The sequence below is a fragment of the Cinclus cinclus genome, chromosome 10 (assembly GCF_963662255.1).
Source record: "Cinclus cinclus chromosome 10, bCinCin1.1, whole genome shotgun sequence".
Lineage (NCBI taxonomy): Eukaryota > Metazoa > Chordata > Aves > Passeriformes > Cinclidae > Cinclus > Cinclus cinclus.
This window is the reverse complement of record NC_085055.1, coordinates 8389849-8402582: the sequence shown is the minus strand read 5'-3', so window position 1 is coordinate 8402582 and position 12734 is coordinate 8389849.

Sequence of the window (12734 nt, the reverse complement as noted above, 5' to 3'; positions counted from 1 at the left end):
AAAGAGGAGATAGCTACCAAGAAAGGTCAGGAGACACAGAAGTGGAAAGAAGAGGCAGGGTGGTTTGATAAGGTTGAGGTGGGAAGAACAAAAGAAAACAGCAAATTAGTGGCAAAACCTGAAACTCAGTGAATGGGATGAAAAACTAGATGAAGGTACAATCATCAAGGAACTATAAAAGACAGGAACTCAAGAAGGGGAGCAAGAACAAAAAAAGCAAGAGAGGGGTCTCTGATTGTGCAGGACAGTCCCCAACACATTACAGAACAGAACTTCTCCTGCCTGAATCTAAGCATTCCCTGACAGTGTAGGCTCACCTCCCATTTTCAACGCCTGTTTTTTTTTTTAATAATTGAATTAGAAAACTCATTAGAATGTATTGGAAAAGTAAGGAAATTTAAAATTAGAAACCATGCCTGTGAGTATAAATTCAACATGGTTGTGTGCATCTGAACTATTTTACACAGTGTAATTAGCTGTCATATAGGGATGGATGGAGACAGACAGATATCCGTCATGACTGATGGTATCAGAACCATTATACTTCCCTTCTTCCTGAAAATAATCATTCAGAAGTCATACAAATTAACTGGAGCTCAATTTTAAAATATAATAATAATAATCCCTGGATCCATCACTAATCAGATCTAGCCTTTTAAATTCATTCCTTTCCTTGCAGCGTAATATGCAAAGGCTATCTTCTCGTTTTGACAAAAACTAAACTTACAAAGCTACACAAATGAAAGCCTTGAGAGTTATCTTTAGTCCTCTGCTTCTTTTCTTCTGACTATTTGATTGGAATGATTTTGGCTGTAACTGGAAAATCTTTGTGTATACTGAATTACTAACAGGAGTATAAGCTCAAACCAGTTTTTCTTTAAATTACAGTAGCAATTTAAGTAATTAATGCAAAATTACAATAAAGACATAAAGATGCAAATATAATAAAAACAAAGTTTTCTTTCCATTTCCAGTCTCCCTGATCTGAATGAAAGACCATCACACTCTTGATGTATTCTCCCCACACAAACACAACCACGAGTAGTGAGACACAAGACTGAGTGGTTATTTACCATGTGCTATAGTGATGATGTGAGGTTTCATTATAGCTTAACACAAAGATTACAATTTCAATTTGTTTATATAACTTACAAAAGTAATTACTTTTTAAAAATCAGTGTTCCATGTCTAAAAATTTTGAAACAGAACGTTTGGATATTTTTAGAATGGAACATTTCCATTTCTCATTGATGTGTTTTACAGACAGTTTAAATTATCACAAAACAGCACTTATAGATGGAAGAATCTGCTGTGAGAAAACTCCTGACCAGGTCCCTTCCAGCTCAGCTGCTGAAGAGCTCCGCAAAACTCCCAGCTTCTCCTGCCGGAATCACGCTGGAGTGCTTTATCCAGGGCCCGCAGGGCCTAACGAGCACTTTCCTTCTTGGCCAGCAGATGGCACATTTTTTGTCACAGGGCTTATGATCGCCAAATTTTGTCAGGTTTGTCATTGCCAGGAATGGTTTAGTAGGCTTAACACTCAGCGTTTCTTCTGGGTGAGTAACACTGTAGCTAAAAACACCCCATCTGTGCAATCTGTTTTAAATATTAAGCTCTAGCAATAGAGCTTCGACGCTTGCCAGTTACTTACTATAAGCAAAGTGTACAAATTACACTCGAAATGGAATTTCATGAATATGAAAAATAAAGGTTTTCTCCTGCAACAGAAAAACTGCATTCTTACTGATACAGATCATCGCAACTAGGAGTCTGGGGTATGAAAATATGTATGAATTAAATCTCTGTTTACTCATACTGCTGACATCCAAAGCCACATGATGGCCATTCTGCAGCTGTCTGAATTTAATGTTCTCCCTCCCTTGTTCGTTCCATCTGTGACAATTGGACAAAACATATATTTTAACTGACCATATGAAAAATTCCTCAGCTTTACTATGGATGGACTATTGAATTTTTGCCATAATTCAGACATGACCTTCTCATCACACTCAGCAGTTCAAATCATCCTCTAGTGCTATGTTACACAGCATAAGCCATAGTAGAGAGCTGTGCAAACACAAGACCTCAGCACATGTGGAGCATTAATGATGAACACTGCTATTTGATAGGATATAAGAACCCATTTCTTTCCTTGTTTTCTTGGGTCTCTCAGCCAGCAAGGTAATCACTCCCAATTTAGGAATAACAGCTCTGAGGATAAATGAGTCTAAGTGGCTACAGAATTAGAAATGACACTACTACATGGCCATTGCCATGTAGACAGAGCTGTACCAAATCCAATGTACAAATTACTCAAATATTCTTTAAAAATAACAATGGGGATAGATACTTTCAATTCTGTAACTTGCTACTCACCCACATCTAATTCTGCTGTGTTTACAAGACCACATTAGTGTAATGCAGTTCCCAAAGTTTTAATTAAGCTTTATGCGCAAGTTCATTTGGGAAAATGTAATTAATAACGCAATGTTTCGACTGCGTTCTAAAATAAGAGGAAGGGTGTGTTAAGGAGTAAAGAGTGAAGGTTTTTCTAGTTGAGTAAGGCATCTTGCCATAATGAATACTTGTAATGCTGCAGCTTCTGGCAGCCTGCAGCTCACAATGGTTTCAATCTTCTGCCCACTAAAAACCTAACAATAACCTTCAAGGGAGTAAATTCTACCAGTATGGAGTAACAGGGATTAGAAACCTCCTAGTGATTATTTTCTCTTCTGCTATTATTACTGACAGTGCTGATCTGTGGGTTGAAGATCAGGCATTAAAATACTTACCTTACTCAAACTGAGCCACAGAAAATCAGAATTCCCTGCAGAATCCAGAGTCATGCCAAAGGACTATATTTGCTTTTAAAATACAAAGACAAAATATATTTTTGAGACACCCTGTATGAATTTTGTGGATGCCTCTCCACCTTCCACTGGATGCACTTAGCACAGGATCCAATGGACCACTTGGCTTGAAACGAAAGAATTACTATAGTTTGTGTAAAAAACAAGGGAACTAAACAAATCTGATTAAGGCCGAGAATGAACAAGGATGTATTTTTAACTGAAACTTAGATTACAGTAAGAAAACTCAGTTGGGCTAGACAAGAATTGAGGATTACTGATTTCAGGTTGGGGAACATAATGCTTATCAATAGAATATCAACAGGAGATACTGCATGTTTACAGAAAGACTTTTTTCTACATGCCCACACCACTATAGTTCAGTGCCTTGGAAAATCCACCAGATGCATGTAAAGGAACATTATTTTATTTCTTATTCTAACCCTTAAGCATGCCAAAAGAAGTTAATTTCTTGCCATTTAATCCAATAGAAAAAAAAGACTAATGCCATAAGACATTATGAATAAGTAAATCTACTATAACTGAATTATCTTCCTTCTATGTGCCAGTTGTTCTACTAGCTGCATACTGACTAAAAGAGTAGTAATGCTCACAAAATTAATGAACACAAAGGGGTATAATGGGACACAGCTCAGGCTCTGCAAAAGAAAAACAAAAATCAGTTCCAGAAGGAATCCAGAATTCAGACTGATCATGTAAGCAGTCTTGTGACTGCTAAACTAAAATCTCCTGTTTGAATGCAGAAGCCTGATCTTACATTTTGCTGAGAAGTCTGTGCTCCCATTAACCTTAAATAGCATTATGGTACTCAGCATTTCAGAAATCAGGCCTTGGACCACTTAGCCAAAGCCTATCGTGTGGAAAGCTGATATTACTTGGAGCGGTGGAGATGGAAATTGAGCAATGCAACACCTCAAAAAGGTAATTATAGGCAGCATTAGCCATCAAAGTAGCTTTTATATTTTACTGCATTTTGGGAATTGGTGCAAGTCCTGGCATTAACCACAGCAGCACTAATGGCTTAACAGCTTTTTTTTCCTGGCCCAAATACAGAGATTAGAGTGTTCTGGGCAATGTTTGCCATACTTCTTTTTTCTCTTGATCACTCCCACAATATAAATCACGTGGAAGAAGCAGATGCAAACCAAGCATAAACTACACCTTTCCTTCAGAATTCAGGACAAACGTGTGGACAAGTTAGTAGAATTACAAACAGCTCCTCTGTCTTGTTCAACTTCATTATGTAGCTTTTTCTATTATATGACAATCAAGATGCCACTGAAACTTTGACTCAAGTTGCTGGATCTGTGGGTTGTAGCTGGAAGTCTGGCATAGGAACAGCAGCAATATGAAGGTCATAATGTGAGTGCACTCCACTCAAGACATTTCTGTATCAACACTACTGTAGCTCTGCTCTTTACACTGTAAATACATACTAGCCACCATCAATCCATCAACTGGAACCAATAAATATTCATACTATTTGGAAATTTATGAGAATAGGCTGTCATTTAGCAACACTGTGCTCCTACCTACCCCTTTGCCAATGAAAAACTATTACACTGATCTTAGACTGCAACACTGTCTACTAAATAATTACATAAGGCAACTAAATTTTTGTCTGGATAGGACCCATCCACCCATTCCTTGTTTAGCACTTATCCTACAAAGAGGTGTTTATTATATAGTCATACTTGTTTGAATAATCACCTCGTGTCTGTGAAGAACCCAAACTGGTTTGACTCAGAAGTTCAGTGATCTCTTCTGAAATGTGGCACCTAATGCCCTGTGAAAATCAGTCCTAACAGAATTATTCACTCAGCAAGGCACGATCAATTGTTCAGAGAAGGAGACTAAACCTTTTGCTGACATTGAACTAAATCACCATCACTTGTACTGCCAGGGGATGCCTCAATCATGGATTAAGACTTGAACTTCACATGCACCATCTCAGAGGACCACCCCAAACCTTACAAGGATGTTATCTACCCTAAGTGCACTGGGGAACAAAGTAAATCAAAAGAATGGTTCTAAAGAATGCAGAAGAACTTTCTGTAGCTTTACAAGTTCGATAAAAGTAGTCTGAGTCAAAAATTGGTCTGGCTAATAAAAATAGACTTGAACATCCAATTCCACATGACAAACTTTGAAAATGGAAACTTATGTACTCATGATTGATAGATCTTGCCCAGTGCCATTCATGACTGGGAAACCTATGAGCTAAACTCTACACACTCAAAGAATAACAATAACACAGTGAGAGATGGTAATATACTAAAAATAAAGATCGGAATCCCTAACATTTACAGCCTGGATTACTCAGTCTGACAACCAGGTTGCTATAGAAAAAAAATCACTCTGACCCGAACTGCAAACAGACTACAGGAGAACAGTCCAGCACTATTTAATAAATGGTGATAAAGTGCAAAACAAGGAATTGTGAGAAAGGGCTGATCTATCCAAGTACACTCAATAACACAGCAAACAGATGGTTAAGCAATATCAACACAGGAGTATCAACATAGCTAAGACAGTGTTATCTCTGCCTCCACAGTTTGTTTTATTCTCCTCAAGGCCCCACCATGCAAACATGGCAGGCGTGCTGGGTTTGCTGTGCAGGGCTCGTGGGTTCAGCCACCTCAGAAACGTCTAAATGACTGGGAGAAGGAGCAGGTGAAGGATAGCAAAAATATGTAACATGATAGACAGATGCAGAAACAGCAGCAACAGCTTCTGCATAAGTATGTTGCAGATAATTCTGCAATGATATTGAAGTCTTACACTACTACAAAGCTCACCCCATTAAAGAGATTCCACAGAAAGCATGTCTGATGTTGGTTCTATAGCCAGTATGCTTGAGTATCTAGTATTATTTATTTATTTATTTATTTATTTACTTATTGTACATTTCCACTCAAAAGATATCTACTTAGATAACAGAAGACAAAAGATCATTGAGAAAAGGTTGATAACACATCAACATATCACAACAAGCCTACCATAAAAATACAATCTACTTGCATTTTGAAAGGTTTCACAGCACTGCACAGCTGAATGTAACAACTGAGACATTTTAATACATACAAACCACATTCATCAGCTCAAGATTATGCTGATGTTTTTTACTACTTTTTCTTCTTGTTTATCTCCCTACTGAGTTTTCTTATGATTGTCTTTACCCAGAGTAATTATGTTATAATGCCAAAGTAGTATCAAAAAGCTACCTTGAAGCAGCAGTGAGTATTTTATACAGGAAAAAGTCACTCTTCTTCTCCCTCCTTTCTTTGCAGCATTTTCTCCTGAAAGCATGGGAGTGTGCTTGCTTGCTCATCACTCCTGCTACCCTAAACAACTGAGATAGCTTTGTTCTTCTGCACCAGCAGTTCTGCTCATGAACACTGACACTGAATTTCCTTTTTTAGACAGCTAGGACGCAGACTTTCTTCCTCTTCTCCCTCCCTCTGCCTCGCCTCCCCTCCCCCTCCTACAGTCTTTGCTGTGCCCTCATCTTACCTTCAACAGCACAAGAAATCCATGCTGCAGTTTTTTTCCTTGTTAGCAGCTCTATGGCAACAGCAGTTCTGAGGCAGCAGTCCTTTACAGTTCTCACTTCGTTCTTCTTCCTTCTGCATAAAGATATACAGCCTGTTAGCCCAGGAAATCAGCAAAGACAATTCTGATGTGATGTAAATTAGCAAACACAATTCCACAATTATTTCAAAAAAAAAGGGTGTTCCTGGGGGTACAAAGTCATATTCCCAAAAGAGATGGATACTAGCAATGTAAATGAGTAATTTTAAAGGAGATCAGAGAAATCCTTTTGGGTAATTAACTGTAAAATCATCTTTGTGATAACTCAGCTTTCTTGGACAGAAAGGTGAAAAAAAAAAGAATTCTGAGCTTAAGATATACACAGAATCACATCCAAATAAAGTCCTCCAAAAATGTCATTGTTTGACAGTCTTTATTTGTTATTAGCACATAAATCAGTGCTTTGTTTGTTGCAATTCTGCTGAAATAAGAGCAATAAAGGCATTAAAAATTTTGTAGTCTTGTTACCTATAAAGTATAAAAGTATATATCAGAATACATTTAGAAATGATAACACAAGCTTTAGAGAACCAAAAAGCTATGAAAGAAAAACTAGCAGTAATTAGGTACTATAATATCTGCCTGCTTCAAAATTAGGATTTTCCTGATTTCTTACTTTCTTACTTTTAAATTAATCGGAACAATGAGCTACAAATAAGTGCTGAACACGACAACAAAAACCCCAACTACTTGAGACTCAGAAACAATTATTAGCAGAAGCTCTTAAAGCACAAGATAAAAGTACTTTGAATACAGGCATATGCATTCTCTTTATATACTGCAAAAACCTGCCAGTATTGTATAGTCTAATCACTTCTATTACATGCATGAAATAAATGAATTGATATATTCCTGCAATTCAGCATGAACTCGCATTTCTCTCTCCTGTTGTGTAAAGAACAAAGGTTCCTAGCCACTGCCAACTGCTTTGACATGATGTGTTAAAGTGCATGTCCTCGACTGGCACGAGCAACACCACAGTTACTCCTGGCTAAAGAAAAGGGGTCACCTGCATCCTGTCTGTGCTTGCATCAGTCCATGTCCGTGCTTGCTGGAAAACGTGGAAAACAGGGGGAGGTGTTCCTGGGCACAACCTGAGAGGAAAACATTGAATTCCTTACTAATGCAGCACCTCACATGTTCATTTTTGTCTCATCTGGCAATATTCAGTTGGCATACACAATAATACAGAACAGCATTTTGGGATGGATTGAAGCACAAACCACTAGGGCTAAGGACTGGCCCACAGAGGCTTCCAAGCACTAAACAGAAGCACCAAAACATTTAGCAGCTCACTTGGCACTTCAGCTTCATGGGCACACAATTCAGACTTGGCCACAAGAAGAACATGCATCTCTAACATTACTGTTAAAAAGAAAAGCCTTGGAATAGTTGTATTTTTCATTTAAAAAAACCTCATAGGGATTAAGAAAGTAAACAAATAAAATGATTAACCAAGTCATGATGCTGATCTTGATTAATTTTAAATTTTTTTTTAAACTTTTCCCCACCCTGAGCTGGCAAAAGCAATCAGTCCCAGCTTTAGTCAGTTTAAAATTGAAGAGCTTCTTCAAAGAGAGATAATAATTTCCATTTTACAAAGAGATGAAAGAAGGGAACAAAGCTGAAACTGCTCATCTATAGTTTCACATTGTGCCAGTATCAGTGATAGAAACAAGACTTTGGGAATCTGAGCTATAGCTACCTGAAGGAATGAACAGTCTCAATTTTCTTATGAGAAGTAAAGCTCAGTAGGAAAGTTTCAATTTGTAGAAATTAAGATTTACCTTGAGGTCAATACTTCTGATCACACAGCTCATTTTATTAATGACAAAGTATTTAGCTTTATTGTTAACTTTCACGTGTTATAATTCTATAAACTGCAATACACTGTTGTGAAGGTTAGAATGCTCTGATAGAAAAGAAACTAGAGATTTCAGTTACTATGCAATGCTGGATACAGACAGGTGGAGATTCTGTTAGGGAGCAATGAAATTATTTCTGTGATGTCTTACTGGTCAGGGATGTAGACATTTGAAATATTCTGACAATAAAGAGTGTATTACAGGCTGTAATACACTCAAAGCAAAGCTCCCTGTGCACTGCTGTATCAGCTGATAACACCAGACATTTTGTTGTCACTAATTTGAGATAGGCCCTCATAACTCACAGCACTGCACACACTCTGGAAAGCACAGTGTGCTTATTCTGACGTCCACAAGTGTGATTGGGATGGGTCACATGGCTTGTTGCTGTCACCAGTCAGGACACTGGGCATCTATCAAGGTACACATATCTACAGCATATGTTAGAGATTAGTACTTATTTTACCACTAATGGGTCCCATGAATTTACCCCTGTAAAAATCAAAGAACTGCTTGGCCTTTTTGGTGTTTTCATCTTGGGTTTGGCTTCCATGCATTACTTCCACCTGCTAAGCCCATAACACTTGATGTTTTTACCAATAAGGAAAGATACTCAAATTAAATACAGATATAGGTCTGCCTGCAGTGGCTGTTCCAAAACTTAACCAACTGAAATCAGCAATTAAAAAATTCAAGCAATGTCAGCGTATGGCAAATGTGTATAATCATGAGAAAAAATAATGTGCAGAGATGGTTATCCAATAGCAGAAGGAATACTGTTTTCTTCAAAATAATGCACAGGCTTATATTTACCTTTCTCTCAGAACTGGAAATAATGTTCTTTGTAGATCATGTCACAAAAATATATGACGTGCACTATTTCATGAGTTAAAAAATAAATGTAACCACAACTATGTCAGGATGCTATCATTTGCCACCTGTTCCATCTCTCAGCTTCATTTACTTTTGCCATATAAGGAACAAACTCTACCTTGAAAGTAGCCTGCAACTTCTATCAAAGATTTCTAGGTCTCTTTCCATTACTGATCCCCACAATCTTCAAGGATTTGCCCACACATAACCTCTGAGGTAAACAATATCACCTCCACATTACAGAGAAGACTAAAGTGGAAAAAGAGCTCTCATTCCAATAGAAGTTGATGGCAAGTCTAATAAATATCATGTGCTTGATTTTAGTGCTAAAGTTCTAGTCTGTGGTCACACTAGGAGTCCTTAACACAATGGAGGAACAGAGCTGAGCAAATTTCATGTCCTGGGCCTGACAATAAACTTTGAAAACTTGGAAAAAAAGAATCTAGAAGAACATTCAAGATATAAAACTGTAATTGTTGAGTTTTATAGCATGCAGAGAACTGGATGACTACAAAAAACATAGAAAGAAAAGCAGATTTCTGTTTCAAGTACTTGGGTTAAGATTTTATTGTGCCAACATTCTTCTTATAACCAGAATTGTTACTAAAATTACAAGACCACTATAAGTGATTTCATATGACAATTTTCTTATGTTGTGCTCATTTAAAGAATTAACAGTAATTTACATACTTCCACTAAGAAATTAAATACTGACTTTCTAGAATTAACCCTAGTTTTTTATTAGAAGCGCAAGAGCAACCAAATGCTAACCACAGTAAAAGGGAATTTTTCACAAATTTAAATATTTGAATGAAACTAGACCTGCTATAAAAATAAGTAGTTATTAACTTTCCTTAGTTCTTTAGATTTTTTGACCCCCTGGGAGAGAACTGAGAAACCAGCCTGAGGTTCCTCTAAGGGCCCAGAGCACTTCTGCCACTTCCTTTTCAGCAACAGTTTACAAGAACTGCCCCACTGTATAAAAGAAACACCATCTTTCTTAAAAGTTCAGCAAGAACTTCATTATTCCAGAATAAGAAATAAGTAACAAATAACTCCAAACCTCGGAAGGTGGGAGGGTCTGAATTTAAACTCCAAACTCTAAGAGGAGATCAATTAACAGATGAATAACCTGAAATACAAAATTCACACAACCTTGCTGTTTCTTTAAAAGAAAAGACAAACAAAAAATCCCAAGTAGAATAATCTTGAATAGTTTAACAAATAATTATAATCAAGGAAAAAAAATCTAACCGGGAATGAGAGACCCTAAGCCAAGAGACAAAATTCTGCACAACTGAAGTAGGAACACTTCCTGGAGACGTGTGCTCCAAGCCATTAGGAAGCACAAGCCACAATCCACCCCGCATACATTTCAGACAAGTGAGTCAGCTGGCCAGCAAAAGGCCCCATCCCGTCCACCCCACATCCTCTGCACAAGCCTGAATATCTTGAATAGACTGAGAATGTGGGACAATTACATCAACCAGTTTAAACACCACTGCCTGTCCATAGTACTTGGCACCTAAATAATTGCAGCATCTTTGAATATGTTCCTTATTGGCCTAGTGCACAACTATTCAGTGAGACAGAACTTGGACGGAGAGAGGAAATTCTGCATGTACTTTCAATTCATCCAACAGGGACATCACTAAGATTTCACAACACAAATTTGGTTACAGTTACAAAGACTAGAAATATCTATCAAAACATAACAAAGTTGTAAAATAACTTTAAAAAGGAGGACAAAGCAAGCCTAACTGCCCAGTGTACTAAAGTCATCCTAATGTGCACTTCAGATTACACTACAGAATACAAAGCCAGTATTCCCAATCCATTAAAAACACCGTACTTTATAAATTCTTATTGTTCAGCTTTTTTAGATTGTCATTTCAATGGAGTGACCAAAAATGCTTGTTAGCATTAATGACACCCTGACTGCATTTAAATAACAAGCATGGGACTCCAGGAATTTGGACTTTCTTCCTCCTCTGGAGGTTTTCCAGAACCTATCCACTCGTACATCTGAGGAAGCATGCTTTTGTTTAGGCAGGATCCTTTGGGACTGATGAACTGAAAATATTACTCCTTGCCAACAACACCCTAACAAATCATCTTGATCCTTAACATGACCTACTGTGAGCAAACTCTGTCTGTTTACCATTACCTTCCTTGCCCTGCCAGTCATAGCAATCAAGTAGTAGACAGTCTGAACCTTGGCACCAGACTTAAAAAATGCAGGAAAAGAATTCTGGGATCTTGCAGGTTTCCTGTGAAGTACCTGGCAGTTTCATGGCAAATTCAAATCATGCCATGAGATTATTAAAAGAAGATTTCTGAGATTTCCTAATGCAAAGTGTACCACTCACTGCCTTTGCCAGAATATTGGTGAGCAGGGATTGCTCAACTGGAGCTCAGTTTCAGGAGGTGTCAGCTCCTACTGCTTTCTTTAGATACGTCACTCCTTACTTCAATCTGCATGAATAATCACTGGAAACCCAGCTGCTAAACCAGCTAGTCCATCTGTTACCCCTGTTAATAAACATATTATTATGTTCACTCTCACTAAGGAGCTCATGATTCACTGGGATTGTCTTTTTGGGAAATATCTACAGAAGTATATTAGGTGTACATATATAAGCGGCTGTGCATCCTATCTGTAGCAGCACAGACATATTTTTTAGTGTCTTCTTGGCATCCCTTCTGCCTGAAGATAACATGAACCTGGTGCTCGGGGAGCAAGTTTTCAGTTGAGGCTGTTCTAAAAAGCTTAATCAGATTTAATGCCAGGGGACCACAGGAAAACCCAGTGTCATTACAGGACTTTTGTCAGTGACAAAATCTGACCTTTTGGTACCTCTCAGTTTGATGCTTCCTGTTCAGAACACAAATAATTCCAGGCACAGTGTGGCTAGCACTGGCCCAAAAATACACAAAGTAGATATGAACACACATGAAAAGGCTATTTGCACTACTGTAACCAGAGATATTTCTCAAATATTTAACATGGGTTTTGAAGGGTATAAAATGTAGGATTTTTTCCCCTAGTATGGTTAGGGGCCATTGCTAGTACAAGAAGCCTGGATATCTTGTTTCACAAAAAGAGAAGACTGATTATGTGTTTCCAACCTTGAAGCTTATGAAACAAAATTCTTTTCAACTTTTCATTTGGTGAAAGAAGTCAAGGATTTCCAGTGGAGGAAACAGTGGGTTTCTTTTCTCATACACCTTTAGGTGTGACATCCATATGAATAAATGCCTTTCACATGGGAACTGATGATTTGTTTCTTCAATCATAATTTCATTGTTCTAGTCCTACAACACTTGAGGCAAATACAGCATCTGCCAAGGGGCCGTTGGACTGAGGAATATCTGTGCATTACAACAACCATGAACCAGAGCAAATAACATGACCAGACAATTTGGTCAAATTCTGCCAAACTCTGCCATGACCATGTCACAGCAGATATCAGTATGCTCATAGGCTTTTCTTTATATTTAAGCATTAGGTGAATCAGAAATGAACAAAATCCTC